The 17,172-nt window shown below is 40.5% G+C and overlaps 1 protein-coding gene across 4 annotated transcripts in view; it reads right to left on the bottom strand.

The window, feature by feature from the left end:
• The window catches only part of GALK2 (galactokinase 2), a 139,411-nt gene that overhangs the window by 70,583 nt on the left and 51,656 nt on the right, over positions 1–17,172 (bottom strand). The window lies entirely within an intron of this gene.

Raw genomic sequence — 17,172 nt, 5'->3', positions numbered from 1 at the left:
AGGGTAAACAATTTTTAATGAAACAGAAACTAACCTAGACCAGGATACGCACCCAGCAGGTAAGGTAATTTGTTACAAAACATGTCCACTTTACACAGTTCCAACACATGGAACAATAGACACTAACACCGTCTAAAGGGAGGTAATAAGAGAGAAGGGGAAGAAAGCAAGGATCCTCTCCAAGAAATACCAATGAGGATGAGCCTTGATTGCTTTGCAAGGTGGTTAATGGGCTCGCTGCCATTGGACCAAACAGCAGCCTGCAACGTCAGCCCCTGCACTGACCACCTGTGCCCCAGAAGGTCATTATGCTCACTTTCCCTCTTCACTTCCTGAGTCGTTTCTTCCAGTTATTTTGGGAAGATATATTGCTTATTTCTACAACTGAAGTTTTAGCTCTTCAAAGCATTCTGGAATACTCTGTGGTTTTATTGTCAATAATAAACTGGTAATTTTAAGTAAGGAGATTTCCTGAGTTCTGTGAGTCATTCTAGCAAATTATTGAACCTGAGCAGGGGGTTGTGAGAACCCCCAAATTTATAGCTGCTTGGTCAGAAGAACAAATGACACTCTGGGACTTGCAACGGGCATCTGAAGTAGGGGCAATCATGTGGGCCTGAGTTTTTAACTTGTGGGATCTAACACTAAATCCAGGTAGTGTTTTGAATTGGAGGGGAGGGGAGAGGGGAGGAGGGGAGGAAAGGGAAGGACACCCAGCTGGTGTCTGCAGAGTGAAAGAAAAAAAGACCACCCATTTGGTGTCAGAAATGTTGTAAGTAAAAATAGTTGATACGCTTCTTTCTCCAAGGTCCCAGTCACTACTTTTAAGTTCCCTGAAGCTACTACTTATTTATAAAACCCAGTGTAATGGAGCTTTAGCCACCCCTCCCCACCTCTACCATTTTCCACAGGCACTGCCCTCTGCCCCTCCTTCTCACTCCCCTACCCAACTATCACAAGATGATAGCAATATAGCTCCTAAACACCAGATCCCCCGTCTTCCAAAACACCCACCCCACCCATCCCAGCACAGCTCACATATCCAGGGGTGAGTACCTTACTAACAAACTAACCAGATCCCCTTGTCGATTCCCTTCTCCAAGGACATTTTCCCAATGGGGCGTCAGCTGGGGAGTACCTGGATCTGTTCTATATGATGTTTGAAGCTGTCAGCAGCCATGTTTTTTTACCATGGAGACCAGAGAAGCAGAAGCTGGTCTGAAGGTAAAGAACAACACAGATAACAACAAGAGAGCAAGGCAAGTGACAGGGGCAGACCTAACACCATTCAGGTTTCTGTCCATTCCCTAAACCCAGCTATATCCACAATCTTAGACTGCAAATGGCCACAAGTTGCCCCCTCCCAACTTCCATTCCCCGGCAATGTGTCTTTGGAGCTCCTCCTATGAAAAGAGAACCATTTCTCCACTTCTTGAATCTGGGACGTGATTTCTTTTGGGCAATGGGATATGTTGCAAATGTGACACAAAAAGAGACTTGAAAAGCACTTGTACGTTGGAGCTTGCCCTCTTGCTGTTCTTGGAAGCCTGAGACCTCCGTTTGCACAAGCCTGAGTTGGCCTGCTGTCTGATGAGAGACATGTGGCCCCGTCTTCCCATCATCCCGGCTGTAAGTAGCCAACCCAGGAGCAGCACTGCCTAGCTGACCAGCAGCTGAGAGCAGATGTGTGAATGAACCCAGCCAAGACAAGCAAAAGCTAAATCTCATCCAAATGGTGGTTGTTTTAAGCCACTAAATTTTGAAAGGGTTTATTCCACAGCCAAGGCTGATATACCCACCTGTGTATTCCAGAACATATTCCTTGAGTGGGTGTTTTCCCTTGCAAACAAGAGCCTTAATAACTCCCATTTGCATTCAAAAATATCCTCACAGAAGCTCAAAGAATATTCAAACAACTTTAAACATTTTGTTTCATTGAGTTAAAAAATATATAAAAACCATTCATACAATTCCATCTTATCGTTTCCCAGGCTCCAAGATGATCTCCTCTATAGCTTATCAATTTTTAGCTATATGTGCTGCCAAAACAAGTACCCCATTGCCCTTTCATAAAAATGGATTACCTGGCCTCTGTTTACTTCTTCTTCCATAAGCTCCTGCTGCTTTTATCACATAGTCCATGCTCCCGTCAAAGTAAACTAATTTCAGTTTTCTGAATATCTCCTGCTCTCTATGCCTCTGTGTCTTTGCAAATGCTGTTCCACCTGCATTCATTCAACAACTATTTACTGAGTGCTGACCGGGCAAGGACCTGTTATAGGTTATGGGAATACAGCCGGAGAAGAGATGAGACCAAAATTCTATATTCTCCTCACCTTCAACACTGTGGCTAATTGCTCTTTCACTCAGACTAAACTCAAGCAGTAATTCCTCTGGGAAATTTTCATGGCCCCCAATAATTGAATTACATACTCTAACTCTCAGCTCTATCATAGCACTTAACAGTGTAACACAGTGGTTAAAGTACATGTTTCCTCCTCTGCAAAATGGGAGTTAATGATAATTACCCACTTCACCGAGCTGCATGGATTTTAAAAGCCTACTATATAGTGAGTGCACAATAAATGGTGGCTACCATTGTTGGCCAGCCAGGAATCAGTCTCCCACACCGCCCCTGGATTTTCCCACCGACTATTCCCTCCGTCTGGAACCTCTGCTCAAAATCACCGTAGCAGGTAGACTGTCCCTCACCGCACTAAAACACACTGACACCTCCCGCCACCCCCATCTCATACCCTGCTTTGCTTTTCCTTAAGGCTTTACCACCTTCTGTTCTCTCTTAACTTATTCTCTGTCTCCCTCATCAAAAGTAAGCTCCATGAGAGCAAGCACGATCTTAGTCACTAATCTATCCCAAATGCCTGAAAAAGTGCCTGGCACAAAGTGGATATTCTATAAAAGTTGGCTAATTGGATCAACGTATGCGCTAATGCAGTTTCCTCGAACGGTGATCTCTGTGAGAGGTACAAAGATTTTATTTTCATCACAATGATCGAAGTGGCAACGGGTCTAATCTTTGGTTGTTGAGACTATGGAATATTTTTTATTTAATTTAATTTCTTAACATATTTTTAAATTCCCAAGTATTCTGTAATGAGATTACATTGCTTTTATAATAAGAAAAATAACTTTCATGGAGTCTTCAACCGTTCCTGATGAAATCAGGAAAAACCTGGAGTTACTTAAAACACTTTTTCACCCATTTCAGAGGGTGTACTCTGCTTCCCACTTCCATTCATGGCTCTAGGAACCAGCAGCTCACAAACCAGCCCTCAAAACTAGCTCACACTTGAAAACTGTTTGCATTCTCACTGCCATTACTTTCAGTCAATACTTACAAATTTTAACTATTACACTTCAATTAGAAAATATTTAATTGATCTTAAAGTTATGGTCAACAGGCAAAATCTCTCACTTTACTACATTATAACAGCTGTATGATGCCTATCTCCTTTCTCCAAGAGAGAGAAAACTAAGGAGCAGGAAAATAAAACCAAGAGCATGAGACTGCACACAAGTATGAAGAATAAAATTAGACACAAAGGAGGCATTTCCACATTCATCGAGAGACTTGTACCTTTACACCCACCTCCATTTTTGGTAGCCAATTAGGCATCTTCGTTTTATTGCCTCTTTTGCTCCCAGTGTGGTAACTCCTTCTCCTGAGAATGTCAGAGGCTGGGGATACAATTCAGAAAGTTCAAGCTGGGGCCCAAAGGGAACAGTCGTTGCTAGTACCAATTCTGCGACTACTAACTCACGTGCTTGGATTCATGGGAGACACGTATGTGAAAGACAAAGCCTAGTGGCAACTAGTAGGACCCAGGACCTGGCACAAGTACCTGTAACTAGGGTTACAGTCACATTTTTAACAACCAGTGTGGAACAGACTCCCAGCTACTCAAAATGGATATCAGCCATAGGGGAGGAAACAGAGATATTGGCGGATCAGCCCTCCCTGGAACATAACAAACCTGCAATAAATGGGGATAAATAAATTAATCTCCTGGATTTTGTAAGTTAGAAAAGCCCAAATAATTATCTACCTTGTCACCAGCAAATTACCATGTTGCAAATGAGATCACCTTTTTTTTTCTTAATTTGGTTCGTTGCCAGACTGCACAATGGGGTCCGAAGAGTGAAAAAGGGATCTGTGACTGAAGACCTGGCCATAATCCAGAGGGAAACACCTTTGCAATACAAAATGGGAAGCACTATAGCAAAGTTAGAGGTTATATTGTGGTCTCATAGGCCAAGAACTTTTAATCAAAGGGGGCAGGGGGCCCATTAAAGAATTTTACAACTACAGTTTAACCCACAGTTCTGGAAAACCATCTCACAAAAGCCTACCAATGACACGGAACTGAGGGAGCAAACACGGGTGAATGGCTCCGGGGCCGCCACACAGCTACCCCGTCTGCCTTCTGCAGATGAGGCTCCAACTTCACAAGTGAAGGACAGCACTGTTTAGCTTTTCTTTCCTATAATGTACCAACTAGATGACTAGAGAAACTTAAGAAATCAAATGGCCACCCTGACTTCTGTCAACACCACCCACCTGGGAAGAAAAAAGGTCAATACACGAGTAAGCATGCACACCACAGGCAGCCGCCTGTCCCTGACAAGCTGCTCTTCTGTCCACCTGTTCTCCGCAGAAGCTCTGGCTTAAATCCAACATTTATCTAGACGACTGCCAGTATCATCTTTACACTTAGATATACTCCTGATCAACCTTTTGAAATCTAATATAAAGCTTTTAAAATTTAAGCCTGTGTAGCATAAACCCCTGAAAAGATTACAATAATTAGAGATACAAAGACATGTAAATATTTGTTAGTCAAACCAAATTTGTGTTGACTGGTATTTTCTCTGGAGCCTGACCATGTCATTACACTGAAATGTGATATATACAAACCCCGAGTGACTGCAAGTGAAATAATGTGACCCTATACACACAGTGACAAGTTAAAATTACATTTGCTTGGGTTATTTTTATGTTAGACATTGCAAACAGTTTATTCTAAGCTTGGTACATTTTGTTTCCTAAACAAAACAATGAAGAACATGAAAAGACTTAAATAGCAGTGCAGCAATGAAGGATTTTAATTCCTTGACAAAGCTGAGAATTGGTTATTTTTAAGTCCTCAGTATTTTCACTCATTCAACAAATATGCATTGAGTGTTGTATTAATTAAAACACAAAATAGAAGATTAATTAAATGTTACAGTATCTACTTGCACTTTCAAAGGACTTTTTAAACTATCCTTTAATGGAGACAACTGTACTTGAACAACAATAAAAAAAAGTAAAAATAAATAAATAAATAAATTCCCTTTCAAGAAAAATTCCCTTTTTCTTGAAAGGGAATTTATATCACATACCTAAACTAAGGCATTCTTTTTAAAAAATATATATTTATTGATTATGCTATCACAGTTGTCCCATTCCCCCCCACACTCCACTCCATCCTACCCACCACCTCCCTCCCACATTCCCCCCCTATACTTCACGTCCATGGGTCATACTTATAAGTTCTTTGGCTTCTACATTTCCTACACTATTCTTACCCTCCCCCTGTCTATTTTCCACCTATCATCTATGCTACTTATTCTCTGTACCTTTCCCCCCCTCTCCCTCTCCCACTCCCCTATTGACACCCCTCCATGTGATCTCCATCTCTATGGTTCTGTTCCTGTTCTAGTTGTTTGCCTAGTTTGCTCTTGTTTTTGTTTTAGGTGTGGTCGTTAATAACTGTGAGTTTGCTGTCATTTTTACTGTTCCTATTTTTGATCTTCTTTTTCTTAGGTAACTCCCTTTAACATTTCATATAATAAGGGCTTGGTGATGATGAACTTCTTTAACTTGACCTTATCTGAGAAGCACTTTATCTTCCCTTCCATTCTAAATAATAGCTTTGCTGGATACAGTAATCTTGGATGTAGGTCCTTGCCTTTCATGACTTGGAATACTTCTTGCCAGCTCCTTCTTGCCTGTAAGGTCTCTTTTGAGAAATCAGCTGACAGTCTTATGGGAACTCCTTTGTAGGTAACTGTGTTCTTTTCTCTTGCTGCTTCTAAGATTCTCTCCTTCTGGTTAATCTTAGGTAATGTAATTATGATGTGCCTTGGTGTGTGCTTCCTTGGGTCCAGCTTCTTTGGGATTCTCTGAGCTTCCTGGACTTCCTGGAAGTCTATTTCCTTTGCCAGATTAGGGAAGTTCTCCTTCATTATTTGTTCAAATAAGTTTTCAATTTTTTGTTCTTCCTCTTCTCCTTCTGGCACCCCTATAATTCGGATGTTGGAACGTTTCAAGATGTCCTGGAGGTTCCTAAGCCTCTCCTCATTTTTCTGAATTCTTGTTTCTTCATTCTTTTCTGGTTGGATGTTTGTTTCTTCCTTCTGGTCCACACCATTGATTTGAGTCCCAGTTTCCTTCTCATCACTATTGGTTCCCTGTACATTTTCCTTTGTGTCTCTTAGCATAGGCTTCATTTTTTCGTCTGGTTTTCGAACAGATTCAACCAATTCTGTGAGCGTCTTGATAACCAGTGTTTTGAACTGTGCATCTGAGAAGTTGGCTATGTCTTCCTCGCTTAGTTGTATTTTTTCTGGAGCTTTGAAGTGTTCTGTCATTTGGGCCTTTTTTTTTTTTTTTTTTTTTGTCTTGGTGCATCTGTTACTTAAAGGGGAGGAGCCTTAGGTGTTCCCGGGGCGGGGTAATGCTGGTCGCTGCCCTGTGACACTGTATGTGGGGGAGGGGCCGAGAGGGAGCAGTGGCGCCTGCTCCCCTCTCCACCGGATTTCAGTCTTTCACTTTGCTACCCACAATGAAACTGGGCCCCTCTGCTGCTGGTTCCCGAGCGGGTGGGCTTGTGCACGCCCTAGGCCCCCGTGGGTCTCTCCAACGACCTCTCCTGTGAGGCTGGGAGTCTCTACTGCTGCCGCCCCAACCCCCACGGGCATTTTCAATCAGAGGCTTGAGGCTTTATTTCCCCACACTGGAGCCCTGGGTTACGAGGTCTGCTTCGCTCCCCGCCATTTGTCCGGTTTATCTGTGCGCGAATGTGGGGCCCCGGGGTGCTACCCGCCGCTCTGCCTGCCCCGTTCTCCGCCACTCTGAGTCCGGCCCTCTTGGTTTATCTGTGCAAATGTGGGGCCGCAGGGTCTTCCAGTGATCAGACTGCCTGCCCCGTTCGTCCCACACTCCGCCAGTCTCGGTCCCGCTACGGCCACGCGAGTCCTCTCCGCCCCGGCTGCCCGTCTCCGCCCCTCCTACCGGTCTGGATGAATTTTTATTTTTTATTTCCTTGGTGTCGGACTTCCTTACCGTTCGATTTTCTGTCAGTTCTGGCTGTGCGAGGAGGCGCAGTGTGTTTACCTACGCTGCCACCTTGGTTCTCCCTAAGGCATTCTTCTGGATAGGCATCAGATCATCTGTCTCTATGTATTAGAATATTTTTTTAACTTTCACAACATATACAACTATTTAATCATTTTGTTGTACATTTTAAGCTAATATGTTATATATCAATTATATCTCAATTTAAAAAATCAAAAATTTTTTAATTTAATGGAATAAACAAATTATGTGATATGATTTACTGAGAAGGACATCAACTATGTAGTATGGCTGGGGGCAAAAAAGTTCATCTTGATCTATTTAACAAGGCAACCATCCTGATAAATACAAATTGAGGATATTTGACCCGCTAAAATTGGCCTGGACTCTTCAAAATGTTACTATTGGGAAAGACAAAAAAACTGGGGAACTCTTCTAGAATAAAGGAAACTAAAGAAACATGAAAATTAAAGGCAATGACTGGATCAGAAAAAGGAAAAAGAAAAAACAGGGGAAAAGTGGTAAAGGACATTGTTTGGGGGCAACTGGGAAATTTTAACATGGACCTCGTATTAGGTAATCGTGTCGTGTCAATAACGTCTACAGTTAGCTCTCAAATGGCTCAGGAAAAACAGAGAAAAAGATGGGCATTTTGTGGCAAATGTTTACAAGGATCTAGGTTAGAGACATGTGCATGTTCGTTGACTATTCTTGCACTTTTTCTATACATTTGAAATTTCCTCATAATAAAAGGTTAAGAAAAAATTGTAAGTGCTACATTAACGATCCATCTAATTATGTGTGTGATATTTAACATTGTTTCCAACAAGTAACAATGTATCAGACTTTTTACAATGTCAGCCCACCAAAAATTGAAGCACATAAATGAAAACTTCTAAATATAAAGACATCTTGCATTAAAACCTGTTTCTTTTAATTATTTCTAAAGAAAACATACATTTAAATTTTTTTTCTGATAACTTATTTGTTTTACCACCAAATTTTCTTTCCTTAAGTATAGCAACATTATTTGAGGAATTGAAATGTTTGTAATTAAAATGTCTGTAATTAAAATATTTTGTCATGAAAACAAACACGAATACAACTTAAATTATAAAAATAAAAAAGAACAGTTTCTTTACAATGTAGAGTTCTTTACAGCACATAGAATTTATGTTTTACATTTTTTCACTTTAAATTCTACTGATTGCTTGTATTTTTGCATATATTTCACAAAATAATAACACAATTTTATCAGAAGAGGAAACATTAATCAGATAGTCTCTGATGCTCTGGCAACCACAGGAGTCATGACCAACTTCAGCTTCTCTGTGACTGGCTGAAATTATAGGAGATTACAGTCTTTGATGACCACACATAAAGTTCCACAGTGCCTGCTTCCAGTTGATTTAAATAAACACAGTCAAAATTCACAACTGGTTAATAGCCCAGAATGTCTTCTTATGTGGGATGTTACCCAAGGTCTTTGAAACAATTATATTTTATTTTCATGCTTAAAATAATTAAAGCAGCATATTGGTCAAAGAGTAACCTGGGTGGCACTCATTAAAATCTATCATTGGAAAGTGATACACAGAAAAGCCCACCTACTCTCATGCTGTCCTTAGTAAGACCATGCTGGTACTGACACAAAGCAGAGCAACCGAGTGTTAACAGTACAACCTGAGTTTCCAGAAGATAAATTTCAAGAACTTTCCCTACTCATTATAAGAAACAAAATGAAATGGGATTCCCCATGCCTGCTCCCACCATTGCTCCAGAGAAGTTACAATATTCCATGGGAAATAATTTAATTACAGGGTAAATTACTTTAACATGTCAAATTGCCAACATAGTTGAATAGTCTACATATGTGAAAGAAAACCTTAGCATATGTTAACTTTGCCAGTCAGATACCCAGAAAACAAATCCTTTCTTCTCTGGAAAGTTTTATTCTTTAAAAGATTTATTTTTGAAGAAATTAAAAAAGAAAAACAATAGGAATTTTGGCTCTCACATTACTCATTTGAGTTATTTATTGTGGGATCTCTTGGCATGCAACAGTGAAATGGTAACTAGAGAAATGCAGCGGAGTTGTAAATAAGGGCAAAAAGCATAAATTGTATCACACTAAACAACAGAATAGGATTTAATAATAAAAATTAGCTAACTTGAGGTAACTGGCACTATTTACAACACTTAACTCTAATCAGTATCGAAGGTCTGGGGCTTTCTTAGTCTTAGGCCAGTTCCAATAGCTTCACAATTCAGTGTTTTACAGCAAGGGAGGATCTTTAAAATGCTAAGCAATAATTTGACGGGAAAACTCAATAGGTACAGGTTTTCCTCTTTAATCTTTTCCCCCCCCTGAATGTTAAGGCTACAGTTCAGTAATGACCATCTATGATTCCCTAGACAGACGGAGGCAAATGTACTCCTGGTGCCCCGTGTTCTGCTACAGCTGGAACTCCCATAAAAACTAGGAAAGGAGACAAGACAAAGCGAAGTTTGAAATCCACTAGAAGATCCCAATCCAGAAATACAGAAGCCTGCCCTTGAGGGTGCCTACTGACTCTACTTCCACCTAGCCTTAGACACCCCATGGAAGGAGCAGAGCCCAACTGCCAAGGCCCTGGGGGATCCCTCTCCACCATGGCTCTCTGCACCTACAAACAGCTCCTTATTGGCAGAATCAGCAAGGGTGCATCCAAAGAGTATTACTAATTCCCTCAGGAGGAAAATTTCACACACCCGCAAAGGTGACTTTACACAGAGAAGAAAGGTGGAAAATAGCTACTAGTTAAATGTATAATAAATATGCTTCAACTTAAACGTTACTCCCTCTATCCTCATGTTATTGCTACCCACAGTAATACTCAATTTTTCCAACAAACAGTAACCATTTCAACTGGTAATTTTTTCTCTTCTTCACTTCTCTCACTTTAATTCTTTTCACTAACCACTTAACCTAAAGTAGCCTTTCTCCAAGTCATTACCCACCACTACTTTACTTCATTCTCCTTGTCGAATTAACCCGATGTGAAAGTCCCTTGCCACTTGTTCCTTACATCTGTGTCTCCCTTTTAGACTATAAGCTCTTCATCTTCCTATTGCTCTAGCCCCAGTTCTAGAGCACTGCCTGGTTCAATAAACATTATTGACTAAAGGAATGAAAAGTGAGTTTTTTTCTACTGTTCTAATCCATTTGGTATCCCTGAGTCTCAGAGTAAGAAAGTAAAAAGACTTTCAGTGAAACTAGCCTAGTCATTTTCCAGTGATACAGAATGCCTCACCTGCAGACAAAATCTGCCTTCATTAACTGGAATGGAAATTATGAAGTGTTATTACTATTATTATCTTTGTCATCATTATAATGCGGTGGTGAGGACAATAATGATCATTACCACTTATTATGACTTAGGCCCTGTACTTTATATACATTTGGTATTCACAACAATTTTACAGGCCAACAGGTTCAGGGACACCAGTAATGTCCCAAGGTCACACGCTAGCCCCCCAGGGCATAAGCTGGAAGTCCAAGCCCTGGTTGGCTCCAGAGGCCATGCTCTTCCCACCACACTGTGAGGTGGGATATTAAGTGGAAATCATCTTCTTTTTTTTAATATATTTATTGATTATGCTATTACAGTTGTCCCATTTCCCCCCGACACTCCACTCCATCCTGCCACCCCCTCCCTCCCACATTCCCCCCCCATAGTTCATGTCCATGGCTCATACTTATAAGTTCTTTGGCTTCTACATTTCCTACACTATTCTTGCCCTCCCCCTGTCTATTTTCCACCTATCATCTATGCTACTTATTCTCTGTACCTTTCCCCCCCTCTCCCCCTCCCACTCCCCTATTGACAACCCTCCATGTGATCGCCATCTCTATGGTTCTGTTCCTGTTCTAGTTGTTTGCCTGGTTTGCTCTTGTTTTTATTTTAGGTGTGGTCGTTAATAACTGTGAGTTTGCTGTCATTTTTACTGTTCCTATTTTTGATCTTCTTTTTCTTAGGTAAGTCCCTTTAACATTTCATATAATAAGGGCTTGGTGATGATGAACTTCTCTAACTTGACCTTATCTGAGAAGCACTTTATCTTCCCTTCCATTCTAAATGATAGCTTTGCTGGATAGAGCAATCTTGGATGTAGGTCCTTGCGTTTAATCTTGGGTAATGTAGTTATGATGTGCCTTGGTGTGTTCCTCCTTGGGTCCAGCTTCTTTGGGACTCTCTGAGCTTCCTGGACTTCCCGGAAGTCTATTTCCTTTGTCAGATTAGGGAAGTTCTCCTTTATTACTTGTTCAAATAAGTTTTCAATTTTTTGTTCTTCCTCTTCTCCTTCTGGTACCCCTATAATTCGGATGTTGGAACGTTTCAAGATGTCCTGGAGGTTCCTAAGCCTCTCCTCATTTTTCCGAATTCTTGTTTCTTCATTCTTTTCTGGTTGGTTTTTTCTTTCTTCCTTCTGGTCCACACCGTTGATTTGAGTCCCAGTTTCCTTCGCATCATTATTGGTTCCCTGTACATTTTCCTTTGTTTCTCTTAGCATAGGCTTCATTTTTTCATCTGGTTTTCGAACAAATTCAACCAATTCTGTGAGCGTCTTGATAACCAGTGTTTTGATCTGTGCATCTGATAGGTTGGCTATCTCTTCCTCGCTTAGTTGTATTTCTTCTGGAGCTTTGAAGTGTTCTGTCATTTGGGCCTTTTTTTTTTTTGTCTTGGCATCTGTTACTTTAAAGGGCGGAGCCTTAGGTGTTCACCGGGGAGGGGTAAGGCTGGTCGCAGTGCTGTGACGCTGTACTTGGGGGAGGGACCGAGAGGGAGCAAAGGTGCCCGCTTCACACTCCTCCGTTTTTTAATCTTTCACTCAGATACCCACAATGAAACTGGGCCCCTCTGCTGCTGGTTCCCGAGCGGGTGGGCTTGTGTACGCCCTAGGCCCCCCGTGGGTCTCTCCAACGACCTCTCCTGTGAGGCTGGGAGTCTCTACTGCTGCCGCCCCAACCCCCACGAGCGTTTTCAATCAGAGGTTTGAGGCTTTATTTCCCCGCGCTGGAGCCCTGGGTTGCGGTTCCTCCCGTTTATCTATGCGCAAATGTGGGGTGGGCCGCGGGGTGCTACACACTGCTCTGCCTGCCCCATTCTCCGCCACTCTGAGTCCGGCCCTCTCGGTTTATCTGTGCGAACGTGGGGCCACAGGGTCTGCTAGTGCTCGGACTGCCTGTGCTGTTGGTCCCACACTCCACCAGTCTGGGTCCCGCCACAGCCACGGGAGTCCTCTCCGCCCCGGTGCCCGTCTCCACCCCTCCTACTGGTCTGGATGAATGTTTATTTTTTATTTCCTTGGTGTCAGACCCCCTTGCCGTTTGATTCTCTGTCAGTTCTGGTTGTGCAAGGAGGCGCAGTGTGTCTACCTACGCCTCCATCTTGGTTCTCAGGAGTTGGATTTTCTCGAAATCATCTTCTTTTACTTCCATCTTCCAGTCTTTATAATCAAGCCAAATTACTTCCCTGTCTTCTGATCCCTTATCCATTCTGCAGCTATTAAAGTTTAAAAATTTTATCCAGCCCTTGCTGGTGTGGCTCAGCAGGTTGGAGCATTATCCTGTAGACCAAAAGGTCATGGGTTCGTTTCCCGGTCAGGGCATATACCTAGGTTGCAGGGTCAGTCCTCAGTCGGGGTGCGTGCGAGAGGCAATCAGTTGATGTTTCTCTCACATCCATGTTTCTCTCCCTCTTTTCCCCCCTTTGAAAGGAGGAAGGGAGGGAGGGATAGGAGGAAGGAAGGAGAGAGAGAGGGAGAGAAAAGGAAGGAAAGAAAGGGGGAAAGAAAGAAATTATATCCATTCATCCAAATTCTAAATAATCTCTAATTGCACTTCTAAAGCATCTGATATATTCAGTAACCAAGGAAAATTTAATTTGTAAAATACTCTTTTCCTTGGTCATTCATTTTGGAGATACCTGGATAAAATATTATTAAATTATTTTTATATGCCTATTCATTGCCTACTGGTTTCACTGAAAAGTTCCATAAATACCTTAATTTTTAGTCTCACTTCTAGCATTTTCACCTAGGATTTCACTCCAGCCTTTTGCTTTTGCTATAATCATCAAAGACCTTGGAATGCTGAGTTGGAAAAAAGTCACAATATTCTTACTAAAATGCATTATAACTCTGAAATATTAATACTTATAAATTGCTCAATGTGCTTTTCAGAGCAAGAGCTACTAGAAGTTAAATAGGAAAGAATACTCAAAAGAGAAAATAAAAATTATGTTCATAGAAACTAATCCTAAAAATTAAATTTGACAAATAGGAAGATTGATGACAACAAAAAAAAAAAGAGTTTTTATTAGATTTTTCAAAGATAGCAGACACAATCACTTCAAGGGATGTGGGTATTTGCAAATTAGGTCAATACACTTAAGTTTTAATGGCAGGAAATACGCAGTGTAGCTTTGAAAGGCTTCACAATGATTTATGGTGCTTCTGAATCTTTCCTTGGAGACACAGGAAACTGGATTTCACTTTCAGTTCTCACCCTCAGTTTTTCTTGTTCTTCTGTTTTTCTTTTTCCTTTTTTATTTATTCATTTTCTTAGTTACAAGTAGGAGCCTTCTGCTCAGCAGTAAAAATATGTGTGCTCAATTCAGGAGCTTGGTTACCCCAGTATCTCCATCTAGTGGGCACTGAAATCATAAAGCTCATTTCATACAATAAACTCCTGATTTTTAAGCTTATTAAGCAAAGTAATTGCAAGAAAGGCAGGAAAAGGAAGGGCAGCCTTTCCCTTGAGGACGGAACTGTCAATCAGCAACACCAGGAGAGTTACGTTACACCATTATATTGTAACAAGTACCCAAGCCCCCCGTGTTCCAATATTGCTAACATTAGGTAGGATACAGCTTTCCAGTGTTTTCTTTTTTCCATTAATGATTTTGTCATCACTAAGATCTAGAATCTTGAAAATTCCATTAGAAGATTTACATGTCATATAAGCATGAGTTTAATTATTAGGCAACTCTTCATAAAATGATAGTCTTAATAATAGCTTTACATCTTAGATCAGAGAGCGTTAGTGCAAGGGGGGGCCTCAAAGATTTAGTAGTCTGAATTCACTGTTTTCCTAGTGAGTAAACAGACCTCCATTTATAAACCAGAGAACAGTAGCACCAGAATGCAGACCTGGGACTGTTTTTCTGTCCCGTGCTCCTCAGAGTAAAAATAAATTCTATCTCCTAGGAGAAGATACTGCTCTCTTTGAAGCAAAGTATTCATTTTACATTTTTCGTTAACTCATCCAAATGTAATATTAACAATAGACAAAAGTGGTTGTTTTGCAGAAGATGATGGTGATGAGCATTCACTAATTTAATCAAAACTAACTAATCACCTCCTTTATGCCAGGCATTGTAAAGGTGCTCACAAGAAAGTTATACAATCATCTCTTTCGTCAGGGAGAAAAGTTTTTAAAGTTATTTACTATTTGTCAGACTGGCTGCATTCCTTTTTTTCTTAATAGATTTATATGTCCTTCAAGATTAAAAAGGCATCTCCACTGTCAATTACCACTGCCTCCCCCAAGCCCTTGAAGGGCTGGATGCACCTGAGCCTGTTCGCCCATGACAGTGCCCTCCAGTCTTGTTGTGTTGTTGCTGTTGGCGAAGACCTAAGGGGAAGTAGAGGCAACATTAATATGGTATAAAAGTGAAATTTGCCATATCTCTTTGACATAACACAAGAGCCAAGTAAATGCTCCTGTAGCTGGGCTCCAAGAAGCCTCTGAAAGGCCAGACTCTGGTCTAAGAAACTGGCAGTCAGACCTTACTTCACAGAGGTAGGTGGCCTGGTGGATGGGTCATCATAAATTTTTTAAAGTTTCTTCTAGTGCTAAATAGATGCTAAGTTACATTATTACTATTTAAAATCACATACCTTACTGCACAAATGTTCCTGCTTATAATACAAATCAGTCACAATTTTAGTTTCTCTGAGGGAAGATATAAAATCAAATATGTGATGGACCAGAGAGCCCTGGGGTCTATTTCATGAAGCAGGTGGCTTATTCCTGAGAAATCCTTTGAAAAAAAAATCCCTGAGGCCATCAGGCTATTTTATGTCCAAGTACTTTACTTCAAAATGAACTGAAAGGATATAGAATATTTTCAACTCAAGGAAAATAAAATTCGAAGTATATACAATTATCCCATCCTATGTGTTTGCTTAAATATGACTAAAGTGGCTTTTGCTTCAGAAGTATTAGTTTAAAGGAAGTCAAACAGAAAACTGATTTAAAGGGGGTGAATATTTGCAACATATTATATATTAATACTTAATATCTAGAGTTCTTATGAAGCAATTAAATGATGATTAATGAATAATCCACGAGAAAATAAGATGAATAGATATACAACACAGTCCAAAAAATACAAGTGACTGATAAAAGACACGAAAAGATGTTTAAACTACTTAATAATCAAAGATATGCCCTTGACAGCATCTAACAGGCTGGAAAAGATTTAAAAGACTGAAGGAATGTTAGTAAGGCCATGGGGAAATGGATTCTCAGGCAATGTTGTTCCACATTTGTTCGTAAAATCTTTCTACATGACATCTTCCTAGATGACAATTTGACAATGAATTTGCAAAGTTAAAACGATCAGGAAGAAGGCAAGGATGTCCTCTCTCACTACTGCTTTTTTATATTATACTGGAAATCCTTGTTAGTACAATAAGACAAGAAAAAGAAACAAAAGATATACAGATTGGGAAGGAAGAAACAAAACTGTCTTTGTTGATAGATGATATAATCATCTAAGTAGAAAATTCAAAAGAAGCAACAAAAAAAATCCTGAAACTAACAAGCAATTATAACAGGTTATAGGATAAAGATTAATATACAAAAGTCAATCATAATCACTTTTCTACATGCAAGCAATGAAGAAGTAGAATTTGAAATTTAAAATACAGTGGGAAATTGACTGTGGGAGCAGAGGGTGGGCTGGGTGGAGGAGGTCAAAGGGGGAAAAATTAGGACAACAATAATAGAATAACCATAAAAAATACAATGTCATTTACACTGGTACCCCCCAAAATGAAATCCTTAAGTATAAATCTAATAAGATATGTACAAGATTATACAAGGAAAATTACAAAACTCTAATGAACAAAATTAAAGAACTAAATAAATGGAAATATGGTCCATGTTCATCAATAGGAAGAGTCAATATTGTCAAGATGTTACCTCTCCCCAACTTGATCTACAGATTCAATGCAATCCCAATTGAAATCCCAGCAAGTTATTTGTGTTTACTGACAGATTTTAAAGTTTATATGGACAGGGAAAAGATCTAGAATAGTCTGTGGGGAACTGTTCCAAGTGTGGGAAATGTGGCTCAGCCCCCACTTGGAAAAGACGGTGGGGAGCAAGGTTGGCGGGCAGGACCCACATCCATGGATAGGTTCTCCTGTGGGAAATCAGGCCTGCACTGTACCTACACTGCTATGAGACTTGCTCTTGCTAAAACTCCCTCACCCTGAGGCAGCAAATGTTTACTGAATATCTTTATCTTCCCAAATTCTGGGCTAGACCTTCCAGGTATGGAACATGGTTGGTTTCACCATTTCTCCTTTTACATTGCAAATATCCTTCTTTCATGTATTCAGTGACATCCTCTCCTTTGTCTGTAAAAGATAACCACCCCAAACAAACCTTTGCATAGTAAAGGAGGACCATCTTTGATGTAAGAGGCCTAGAAAAACAATAAAAGCCTGTCAAAGCAAGGGTCGGGGCGCTCTCC

This window comes from Desmodus rotundus, chromosome 7 (genome assembly GCF_022682495.2).
Source record: "Desmodus rotundus isolate HL8 chromosome 7, HLdesRot8A.1, whole genome shotgun sequence".
Taxonomy (NCBI): domain Eukaryota; kingdom Metazoa; phylum Chordata; class Mammalia; order Chiroptera; family Phyllostomidae; genus Desmodus; species Desmodus rotundus.
The sequence above is the reverse complement of the archived record's forward strand: the minus strand, read 5'-3'. Positions and strand labels throughout refer to the sequence as shown.